The sequence below is a fragment of the Hemicordylus capensis genome, chromosome 3, assembly GCF_027244095.1.
Source record: "Hemicordylus capensis ecotype Gifberg chromosome 3, rHemCap1.1.pri, whole genome shotgun sequence".
In the NCBI taxonomy this organism is placed as follows: domain Eukaryota; kingdom Metazoa; phylum Chordata; class Lepidosauria; order Squamata; family Cordylidae; genus Hemicordylus; species Hemicordylus capensis.
The window spans coordinates 257,368,616-257,381,206 of record NC_069659.1 but is presented as its reverse complement, the minus strand read 5'-3'; the positions used below and the strand labels follow the sequence as shown (position 1 = coordinate 257,381,206).

Below are 12,591 nucleotides of genomic sequence, written 5' to 3'. Positions count from 1 at the left end.
AGTCTGTTGGGATACTTCTCTATCAACCTTGCACATCTAGACGGAGCAATATTTGCCCACTCCTCCATACAGAACTGTTCAAGTTCGGTCACATTGGATGGTAGGTGTTGGTGGACTGCTATCTTCAAATCTCTCCACAGATTTTCTATGGGATTTAGGTCTGGGCTCTGACTGGGCCACATGAGGACATTCACTTTTTTCTCCTTCAGCCACTGTGTGGTCAATTTTGCTGTGTGCTTCGGATCGTTGTCATGTTGAAAGGTGAATCTTCTCCCCATCCTCAACTGTCTGGCAGAGGGTAGCAGGTTTTCTTCCAGAATCTGACGGTATTTTGCCCCATCCATTTTTCCTTCTACCCTAACGAGAGCCCCAGTCCCTGAGGCAGAGAAACACCCCCACAACAGGATGCTGCCACCTCCATGTTTCACTGTAGGTATGGTGTGTTGTGGATGGTGAGCTGCGTTGGATTTACGCCAGGTGTACTGTTTGGTGTTGAGGCCAAATAGTTCAGTCTTGGTCTCATCTGACCATAAGACCTTTTTCCATTTGGCATCAGAATCTTCAAGGTGCCTTCTGGCAAAGCTCAAACGAGCTTTAATGTGGCCTTTCTTGAGAAGTGGCTTTCTCCTTGCGACCCTCCCGAACAAGCCACATCTGTGGAGCGCTCGTGAAATTGTTGTCACATGCACAGAACAACCACTCTTTGCCATGAAGTCCTTTAACTCCTTCAGAGTGGCCATTGGCCTCTTGGTAGCCTCTCTTACCAGTTTCCTCCTTGCTCTTCCATCCAGTTTGGAGGGACAACCGGATCCAGGGAGGGTCCTAGTAGTGCCAAATGCTTGCCACTTCCTTATTATAGACTTTACTGTGCTCCTTGGGATTGATAAAGCCTTAGAGATTTTTTTGTATCCATCTCCTGCCTTATGTCTGTCCACAACTCTGTCCCTGAGATCTCTTGAAAGTGGCTTGCCACCCATAGCAATAGCAATAGCAATAGCACTTACATTTATATACCGCTTTATAGCCGGAGCTCTCTAAGCGGTTTACAATGGTTTAGCATATTGCCCCCAACATTCTGGGTACTCATTTTACCGACCTCGGAAGGATGGAAGGCTGAGTCAACCTTGAGCCCCTGGTTAGGATCGAACTTGTAACCTTCTGGTTACAGGGTGGCAGTTTTACCACTGCTCCACCAGGGGCTGTTTGCTGTCAGTTGCACTGCCAAGCAAGAGACTGCTCCAGGAGCAGTTGTTTTATGCTCCACTAATCACATTTATTACAATTGATCACAGGTAGGAGCCAGTAATCATGGTCTGCTAAGGAAATGGTGGTTTCTCTCCCTGACTGGGTTTAATGGTGTTGTTTGGGAGGGGGGGGATCCTTTTTCAATCTCAGTAATTCTTGTTTTTTATTTCTGACACTTTTTCTGGACTGTAATTGTGATGTTTTTCAGTTGGATGTTATAGGTTGCATTGGATAAGTACAGCTGGTGAAGGGAATTTTCTTTGTGTTTTCATTTTCAGGATGTGAGGGAACCAGAATTTAAGGTCTATCAAAGGGGGTGATTCTTTCCTATACCCACTGTACTTCACACATAATATCCTAGATATAAATAGGGCTAGGCCACCACTGAGCCTGCCTCTTCCAGTACCAGAAACAGCATTTAATGAGTATGACATAAAGCCATTTATCTTCCCTAAAGCCCAAGTTTCTTGTAGCATAATAATATCGTATTTAAACAGGAAATCCAGAAAAGATTGATCATTTTCCTTGGAACGCCATCCTGCAAAGAATTTCAGCTAGAATGTAGACCAAAAAGATGTAAGGTAGCACCAAGTCCAGGGGTATGTCAGCATGGCTAACAAATTGAGTCAAGGTATCTGTAAAAAGGCAATTTGATTTCCTTCAGAAAATGGAAGTCGTTCTCATATGAGGAGCAAAATGCAACACAAACTCTGGCAAAAGAAATGTAAGGAGATAATAAGGAGTTGAAGAAAGAATTGGAGTGTGTTGCTAAAAATTTTAAATTTCAATGTGTGTTTATCTATTTTTATATTTTTATGAATTTTAAATGTTTTATATTTTATATTATGTTTTAATTCTGTAAATCTCCTATAGAAATCTCCTGGAGATTTCTATATTAGGCAGTATATAAATTCACTAAATAAATAAATAAATAAAATCAAAGAGAATAAATATGTCTTTGAATACATTAGAAGCAGGAAACCTGTGAATGAGGCAGTTAGATGACAAGGGAGTGAAAGGGATGCTTAAGGAGAACATGGAGACTTAATCAATTCTTTGCATATGTCTTCACTACAAAGGATACTGGGCAGATTCATATGCTTGAACTAACCTCCTCGGGGAAGGAGCCAGAGGAACTAAGTCAAATAGAAGTGACAAGGGACAAAGTTCTAGGGCCTAATTAAAATTTTTAAAAAATATCACTGGGGCCAGACAGCATCCACCCAAGAACTTTTAAAGAGTTCAAATTAGACATTACTGATCTTCTAGCAAAAATATATAATTTATTGCTAAACTCTGCTCTGTGCTACAGGACTGGAAGGTAGCCAATGTAACAGAGAGACTTGCCTCACTAGCCTTTTAGGATTATTTGAGAGTGTCAGCAAGTGTATGAATAGAAATCCAGTCAACATTGTGTACTTTATAGACTTTCAAAAGCTTTTGACATGGTCTCTCATCAAAGGCTCTTGAATAAACTTAGAGTCATGGGATAACAGGTTCATTTATGAAATTTGTTTCCACAGAATGTAGAGATTACCGCTAGCTTGGATAGCTTTAAAAGGAGATTAAACAAATTCTTGATGGCTATATTCTTGCTCCTGGTTCAGAGGCAGCCTCTGAATGCCAGTTTCATTGAAGCTATGGCAGGACATGGTTGTGCTTGTGGGCTTCCCAGAGGCATTTGGTAGGAAAGGACTGTGGGATACAGGATGTTGGTCTAGAGTACAGGCATTGGGCCTGATCCAGCAAGGCTCTTCTTATTTTCTTATGTACTTTTCATGTATGTGTCTAAGTTAGAGTAGGGCTAGTTAGAATATATTACATAGTCCACATTTTATCATGTTTCATGATAATAGTACTGGCACTGAACCTTATCCTAAGCTTTAATATGGTAGAGTAGCAAGTTTGGGGATGAGGCTGAAATACCTTGCTCTCTGCAAAAATACTTATAGTATTCTGACCAACAAAGTGGGCTATAAATAATACATGCTTGTGCTTACTGCTTGGTGCCCTACTTTTTAAATAGACCATACACTTCAGAGTACCTTTCCCCACCATATTACAGGGAACTGAGGCTAAAAGATGCTGGCTAGTTAAAGACCACTCAGTATGGCTGGGTTGGAAGCTTCCACATTAAAAACTTTTCCTCGTAACATAATGTAATTTTGCTACAGAATTCAAATTAACATGTCTAGGTTAACATGTTTGGCTGACATCTTAACTAATGAAGTGTGTGCATCAGTAGGGTTTGCAGGAACACAGTGGGAGCTCTCATTAACTCCCCCAGTCCTCTTGTGCTTGCTCTGTTGCACAAGTGTATTGATACTACCAAGTGCTGCCTCTGTTCTGGAAGTGCTCTGTGGGAGCCATTGACCCTCAGCAATGTATTTTCACTCTTATGGAGTACTTCTGGAGCATGGACAGTGCTCAGATGTATTAGCACTCTAAGAGTGCTAAGTCTAAGTCTAAGAGAGACACTACTCTAAAAGGTGTCACTTTGCATAGTCAAAGTCATCGGGGTCTGTTGGTAACATAGGTAACTTTTTGTTGCTAAGCAGCACCAGTGGATACTGTTGCTAGGCAGAACGTGTGGCTAGAAGGTGCTGATTGGTTGCTAGATCTCTAGAAAGTAAAATGCAGTTAAGACTGAGGAACCCAGTTATTCAAGGGAGATGGACAAGGATGTTCAGGGCTGAGGAGAGGATTTGAAGAGATTGTGAAGAAAGGCAAGGGAGAGAAAGGAAGAAAGAAGCTGGAATCACAGCAGCTTTCCATTGTCTGTGCCTGGGATTGAAGAGGATCTGACCAAAAAAAGAAGTCTTTGGCAGAGATTTTATTTAGTTTTACTTTTATATCTCTCTCTTCCTCCCAGGACTGACTTGTGTAGCCCCTTAATATGTTTTGTAGGTGACATGTTGGTCAGGGTGCATTCAAAGTTATTCATAATGGCAACTTTGGAACAATTTCACCTAGCAATCACTACCCCTTAACACCTTACAATGTTATCTGACCCCAGTGTCACCCCTGGACACAGGAAAAAGTCATTATCACCTGTTCTCAAGAGGAAGGAACCTCTTCTTGACCTCTACATTCTTGCCAAGTCATTGCACTTTCTGACCTTTCAAAATAATTAGTCCCATGTCAGCCAGTCATCACTGTCTATAAATATGGGCTCCATTGTAATCAAAGTAGTCTTCGATTCAGGTAAATACGATAATTTGTTCTGTATATAGTTATCCTTTTAGGGATATTCAAAAAGGTATATTTACACAATAAAATGTAATACCTTTTAGTTTAAAATACATCCTATCTCACTGTTTTTCCTACATCTAAGGCCTATCCTATAAAGAGGAGCTATTAAGAGGGTTGTTATTTAGAGTTTAAGAGAAATTGGTGGCTGGATTATAAAGAGAATATGTATTTTATAAAGTAGCCTCCCATGCTAAGTTAATGAGGTGAGATCCTATGATGGTTAGGCATTTAAAGGGAGGATGTGCTCACTTCTTTGCAGGTGTGCTTGGAATTTTGCTGAGCAGCTTCCTGTCAAAATGAAAAAACCACATAGAGACAGTTGGAGGAAGCAGTTTGAGCTAGGGTCTGGTGAGGATTGGTCCCAAGAAGGGGAGGCTCAGACTCTCTAATAATAACACTAATATTAAACAAGTTGTTCTAGTAAGAACTAATCTGCCTACTTTCCTTTCACTATCCCTACAAATTTGGACTAAATTTGGTCCAAATCGGTTAGGCAGTTCACAAGTTAGCCCACTTGCACTTCAAACGTTCATGCATCCCATATTGAATTAGGGTAGATGACATCACAAACTATGCATTTGAGGTGTCCCTGCGTTCCCTGCAGCTATACCAAATTTGGTCCAAATCAGTTCCCATTTGTACCTCAAATGTTCATATGTTTGCCATCTTGAATCTGGGTGGATGACATCATTACAGACCACACCCTTGAGTTGCCTCCATGTGTTCTACACCTGTAGCAAATTTGGTTCAAATTGGTTAAGCAGTTCACAGATTAGCCCAATTATGTCTCAAATGACCATGTGTCTGCCATCTTGAATTGGGGTGGATGACATCATCACAAACTATGCCATTGAGGTGTCCCTATATGTCCCTACAACTGTTCCCAGTTTGGTTCATATTGGTCCAGGCATTGAAAAGTTAATAGTTGATAGTGGGACAAACACACAGAACGCTGGAAATTTCCTACTGGAAAGTAAGCTAAAAAACCAGCCTGGTGTGGGCGGGCTGGGTATTTATAAAAGGTGCCTTGTGTAGACCTTAAAAGATAAAGTTGTGACCTGAAGTAAGTTGAAACAGAAAAAAATAAATCTTCCAGTAAGATTCAGTTAAGGAAAATAACTGGTTAAATGGTTGTCAAAACACCTGGGAAGTATTTACAAAAGCGAAAAGTTTATTTAAAGGTAACCTAGTAACTGTCAAGTTCAGAACCCTATTGACAAGTATCGATAACCAAACCTTTGATAACACTCTAAAACAAGGGGGTGGGAATAAAGTTTCTTCTTATTTTACTTGGGAAAGACAGTTGGTTTGAGTGATTCTGTTGAATGAACTTGTGCCATGTTATTGGATACAAGGCCTTTATTTATGGTATATTAAAAAAAATTAATTATAGTTAAATGGGGAGTAATATGGTACTATTTGAAGGTCAAAAAAGTGACACTTAATAGAGGGCATATTTTCAATGACTACCCTGTTGATCACCTTATTGAAATCTCCTTTTGCTTTTCCTTGGAAAAGCATCCTCCATTTGAAACTAGATTCTGATATGTCTGCTAGGATATGATTTGTAAAGTACCCCTAAAATCTGACATAATATACTCACAAATTAGTATAGAATTCAGGAGTGCTGGCCAAACTTAACCACTTGTCTGTGAGTGGATTTTTATTTGTATTGTAATTCAGCCATATTTGAATTCCTTTATATTGTAGAAGAAATACCTTCTGATTTATAGGATTGTGTGTGGAAGTCAGTTGAAGATCTGTAATTAAGCTTCACAGGGCAATCTAGTATACAGAACTCAGTGATCCATTGCCCATACCTGTTTGAAATTCCAAACATGTCTAATATTTGTGCACAAGTTGCCTATGAATATGATAGTTCATCAGTTTAGGAATTCTTGAGTTAGGAAAAACTTTGAATAACCTAATCAGAAGATAAAGTGAGATTAAACTTCATCATAAAATGTATTCAAGGTTAATTTCCTAAATTTAATCTCTTTTACGTATATAATCTTCTGCTGCATAACTGAAGTCTTCTAACATTATTTCAGATTATACTTTTCCCTCTGAATGCCTACAGGGAATTTTGCTTTTCTTTCCAAGGCAGTTGAGTCTAATAAAAATGAAGTCATTTATCCAGTTCCATAAGGAAAATGTTGGGAAAGTCTACTAATTATTTCTGGGTTGTAATTTGGAATCCCCTGTAGAAGCCTCTAGAGCTGTTGAATGGTATTGTGTTGGGCTGTAGAAGGTTTAAATATAAGATGTACATTGTAGATACTGTGTACAATTCTGGTCACATCTAAAACAGGACATTGTAGAACTGGGAAAGGTGCAGAAGAGGGCAACCAAGATGATCAGGGGCCTAGAGCACCTTTCTTATGAGACTAGGCTACAACACCTGGGGCTATTTAGTTTAGAAAAAAGACGACTGCAGGGAGACATGATAGAGGTCAAGAAAATCATGCATGGAGTGGAGAAAGTGGATAGAGAGAAATGCTTTTTCCTCTCACATAACACTAGAAGCAGGGGTCATCCCATGAAATTGATTGCTGGGAAATCTAGGACCTGCAAACAGAAGTATTTTTTCACACAATGCATGATCAACTTGTGGAATTATCTGCCACAATATATGGTGACAGCCTACAACCTGGATGGCTTTAAGAGGCTCTTGGATAACTTCATGGAGGAGAGGTCTATTAACGGCTACTAGTTGGAGGGCTATAGGCCACCTCCAGCCTCAAAGGCAGGATGCCTCTGAGTACCAGTTGTAGGGGAGTTACAACAGGAGAGAGGGCATGCCCTCAACTCCTGCTGTAGGTTTCCAGCGGCATCTGGTGGGCCACTGTGTGAAACAGGATGCTGAACTAGATGGGCCTTGGGCCTGATCCAGCAGGGCTGTTCTTATGTTCTTATACTTGAAATTGCTGGAGTGTACTTACCAACCATCAGCTATCATTGGTACTGTTGCAGAGGCAAACCTGATACTGATTTGTTAAGGGGAAAGAGAAAATTCTGATGGGCTATCTGTAACTTGACTATCTTATACATATATTTTTAAGTAGTGCTTTCTTTATGAATTTGTGCTTATTTCCTTGATTGCTTCACTCTTTTGTGTTGCTCATTTTCTATTTTATGGGCTTATTGATTAAGACTGCTTGTTCCCATCCCTGCTAAGTAAGTTGAGTAAGCCTGAAGACAAAGCTTTTATTGCACCCTGCTGGTTAGAGAAGGTAGCACTTCCCTTGCACCATACAGAGATATTGGAAGTGATGGCATCTTGTTTATAGCGTGGGTTCTCATTCACATTATTAGCAACCAAAATAATGGAAGAAATTGTTCTGTTGCATTCCTTACTTTGCCAGATAGATGGTTTGCCAGATAGAGGGTGGGCATTTAACCCTGGCTAAAAGAGTATGTGGGGTATGAGTTAAGAAGAATATGTTCATAATTATTTGATTCCAGGTAATATTTTCAAATCTTACATTTACAATTGCATTTTTATCCTGCATTTAAAATTATAGCGGGCTAGTGTGCTTGCTTCCTGGATTACTGAATTCTGACAATAGTCTAGATGCTTAAAGTGTGTCCTGAGAAGCAGTTTGCAGAACAATGATTTAGGACTCTTGGTTTATTGTATCTTTACAAGAAATTTATGATCTTTCATAATTTCAAAATCAAAGTTTGTTTCCATTCTTTCAGTTTGCTATTTGCAACAAGTGTTCATCCATTAATTGAGTCTACTATTAAACAGTTTACAAGGGTTTTCTTTTAACTTTTTAAAAATAGATGCTAACATGTAATGGAAATCTAGCTTGAGTCTATGGATTCACATTTTTTGATGATGAGTTCCAGGTCTGTACCAGCAGATAGATAGTACCATAGATTGTCTATGTACCATACATAGACTGAATCTTTCTTTCTTTATCAGGGAGAATCCCTATTTCCTAGAATCTGTCCCTAGTATCACTGTCCCTATTTTGGCCCTTTGGGGATGCCTTGTTCATTTACACACACACACACACACACACACACACACACACACACACCCATTAAGTTGCTGAAGTTGTCATTCTTTAGGCTTCAACTCCTTCCCTGAAGGCTCTGGAACTTTTAAACACAGCAGGATTTACCACAAGTTTATGGGGAGCCTTTCCTGTGAACTCAAAGTTGTCAAAAAAACAACAACCCCACAAAACACTGACACAGATAGTGGATTTATTTACCCCAGATATAAATCAGGCTACACTCTTAACGCACAGTAAAAAAAACAACCTGAATTGTGTGTGAACTGTTCTCCAATGACTCGCAGGGACTTCGGGGTAAATTTAGCTGATATGTGAATGCACTCCCTCCATTCCGGAGGAGATGCGAGTTAAAGGGCTTCAAAAAACCCATGTGAAAAGCTTCCAGGTAAGTGAGTGGATGCTCTAGTGCTTCTGCATGTAAATGGCTGCACAACACTTAAGGTACTATACAGTACACTGTGTATTGCAGGTGGCAATCAGTCTTAATAGTCTGTGATTAATGCAGGGGGTGGGGGCTTGAACAGCAATCCTTGGTATGCGGTAGCAGCCAGTGAGGTCAGCGCCAGGGAGGTGGGTGGTGGCAACGGCGACGAGAGGCGCCTTTAAAAACAAATTAACAGGTGCTTACCAACGTTAGGACAGCATCTGTAAAATGCCTCAAGCAGTGGCGCTCCACCTGGGATCCCATGTGGTATCCCTGCAGGCCGCCGTCATGGTCCTGGCCTCTGCACATGTGTGGACCTCCGCACACATGCAGAGGCCAGGGCCATGTCTCTGCTACACACAGGATCTCTGCCCGCACAGAGGCCAGTGCCATGCCTCTGATCCCACACAGGTGGAGCGCTGCTGCTTAAGGCATCTTGCAGGTGCTGCCATAACATGGGTAAGCACCTTTAAAAATAAATTAACATTGGCAAACATCTGTTAATTTGTTTTTAAAGGCACCTCTTGCCACCCCCCTGGTACTGCCCTCACTGGCTGCTACTGTTGGTATGAGAAGGGTGTATCCTATTTTCATCTGAAATGAAAGGTAGGGTTTTTTGCTCATCTGCTTTAGTAATCTGGAATAATGTGTTCTGCATGGACTGTATTACCTTCTTTTCATTTGTGGCATGCATGTTGTCAGCACTGTATGCCATGACTCCTAGGCTGATTGGCTACGTTCCCTACACATTCACCGGCAAGTCCCCATTTTCAGCTAAGAAATGTTGGGCCATAGAAAGAGGCACACAAGATCAGGGTTGAGTGAGAGCAGGCAGGCCATTACTGGTCCAGCAGGAACACGGCTGATACAAAGTTGTGAATCGGAGTGCTGTTTAAGGCCAAGCTATCAATTCAGAGATTGGGCAGAGTAAGACCAAGACCAGTGCTTAATAGTTCTGGCACAATGTGGTGTTCTTTAAAATAGCCAGTTTTGCAGGTTTTTTGTTAGGGTCCCTGATCTAGGCACTTAGGTGTAGCTTTGTACTTTTATATGAACATTCTCCCAATGCATGGCTCATGAGGTCTAGTAGGTAATTGGCTCTGTCCTTTGAGCCACCATTTTTTGTCTGACTGTCCAAGCTACTGTGTTCGGGTGTGGGTACCCTTCCCTGCCTGCAGGCACCACCTTACCTGCCTGTGGTAAGGTGAAGGGCGCCTACCATGCCCCTATTCTCTCAGCTGCTCACCGAGCACAGTATTGGCCTGTTTACCTTCTGGGCAAAGAGACAGGATTTTGAAAGTCCATCTATGCACCCAGAACATAAACAACCTCAAGAAGGGGAATGTGATGTGAGAGGGATATGACCTGTCTGGCCACACCCCCTGACACAGATGTCAGCATCCAGGAGATGGTCAAGGCAGAAGCCAAGCTGCCACTCTGCTCTAAAAGTGCCCCCACACTCTGGCCAGTGAAGTAAAGCCACTGGGAGAAGTGGAGCTGGCATCTATCTTGGGGTGTGGCCAGCGATGCCCACGCTCAAGCTGGCCCTGCCTCAGAATAGTACTAAAAAAAAAGTAGACAATGTAAGCATATAGTCTGCCCACCCATGTCCCAGGTTAATTTGAGCCTCTGAAAATGTAAATTTATGGAGGCAAACCCCAGCATTATGTGATTCCATCCTCTAGAGCAGTGGCTCCCAAACTGGGATCCTTCAGATGTTGCTGAACTACAATTCCCATCAGCCCCAGCTACAATTGTGGCTGGGGATGATGAGAGCTGTAGTTCAGCAGCATCTGGAGGCTCCCTGTTTGGGAACCACTGCTCTAGAGTGTTAAGAAGAAGTGTCTAAAAGCCTTTAAACTTGTAATGCAGTTGTTAGTCTCTAATAAGGCTTGTATGTCACCCATAATATTTTTAGCCCAGTTTCTTATTCTGCTGGGAATATGTGTTTGTGTAGTTTAAACATTAATTCTCTTCATTTATGAAGCAGTATTTTTCTTACATTGAAGAGATGTGTAATATTAATTTTAATTCTCTTTCAAAGTGTCTGAATAACTTGATCTAGTCCCTGGTGAGCATGGTTGAAGGTCCTATCTATGTCTTTGATTAAATTAAGGGTTTTGCTTAGCATCAGCACTAAATATCATAAACACATTTCATTTTCCCAATAGGAGAAAGTGAAGTGGTTCTTCATGTCTTTATTGGTTTTGTTGTATTTTTGTAGCTTTCTTCTTTTCCTTTATCATCCTGTGGGGAACACAGTTAATGTCACAGATGAAAGGAAACTTTCCTCCCCCACCCTCCCAGTAGCTCATCCTAACAGTTTATATCACTGAACTGAGATGGTGGTGTGATCCAGCCTTTATGCAGGGTGACAGGAAATTGAGTGTGAGCCCTATAGCCACACAGCCCGGGGTAGGGATTGGGGTTGGTAGGAAGGACGCTTGCTTGTTTTCTTATAAGGCCATATTTCTGAAGGACATGGGGCAAGAACAAGCTTGTGTTTCTTAGTGTGTAGTGTGCCCTTCCTGAATGTCATAGTTTTTCAGAGCTCAGCATTATTAGTGAATGACAATGTTTAGAACTGCTCTAGATGTGTACATTGACCTATGCATAAATACTGTCTTAAATATTTTTTTTGGCTTCATGAATCCACAAAGGAGCAAAAGCCTGTTTAAAAAAACATTGTCTGAGAAAAGCCAAACTTAATGTTGCTTGTTGAAAGGTGCAGAGTTAAGTATTGGCTGTCATCCAAACTAGGACTGGACTGGTGCAACAATGGCTGACATACAGATTAACACTGTGCCATCATGCATGGGGGAAGGGTGATTTTTGATTATCTCCCCTTCTCTTTTCAACCCACTGTGCCTTCCAGAAATATGTCACTAAGGACGATGTACAATAGACAATGAAGGCTGTTGCGCAGCCTTCAGGGACATATTTTTGGGATGTACATAGTAGCTTCAGAGGGAAAGGAGGATAATTGAAAATCACCCCACCCTGCCTTGCATGATGACAGAGCATTGGGATGTCAGCCACTGGCTTCTATTAAAACAACTTATTTCATTTCATTTCATTTTAATTTATTTTAATTTATTTGTTTATCAATCAATCAATCAATCAATCACATTTATATACTGCCCAAACTTTAATCTCTGGGTGGTTATTCTCATCATCGGTAACCAGTAGAGATGTTCATGAACCATTTTTTGCAGTTCAATTTGATCTCAAATTGAACTGAAAAAACTTGAATCAATTTGTTGAAGCAGCTGGCCACTGCCAGCCAGTTTGATTAACTGAATCAATTTTTTTTTAAAATTGCGATTCACCTATAGGGAACAACAGGGAATTCGAAACACCCCACTATTCCCCATGGGTAGCTTCTATGGACACCAAAGTGGGTTGGATGGTATGGCGTGATGGGTGCTACCTACCACCCAAGCCACAAAAACAATGGGCAAGCAGGCGGTTTTAATTAAAAAAAAAAATCCCCCCCCAACCCAAAGGAATCCTATGGGAGTTTAGGTTAAAACAAATTTAAAAATTGCCTGCATGCCCATTCTTTTGTGGGTTGGGTGGTAGATAGTACCCATCATGCCATACCACCCAACCTGTTTTGGTGTCCCTAGGACCTAGCCATAG

General features: G+C 41.1%; 1 protein-coding gene across 5 annotated transcripts in view; it reads left to right on the top strand.

The window, feature by feature from the left end:
* The window catches only part of PTPRE (protein tyrosine phosphatase receptor type E), a 200,803-nt gene that overhangs the window by 82,633 nt on the left and 105,579 nt on the right, over window positions 1-12,591 (top strand). Inside the window, exon 1 of one of the 5 annotated variants that reach the window (XM_053309250.1) lies at window positions 9,537-9,555. The exons of the other annotated variants lie outside the window; for them this stretch is intronic. The gene's annotated coding sequence lies outside the window, so the exon portion shown is untranslated. Of the gene's footprint in view, window positions 1-9,536; window positions 9,556-12,591 lie in introns of those variants that run through there. 5 annotated transcript variants of the gene reach the window in all.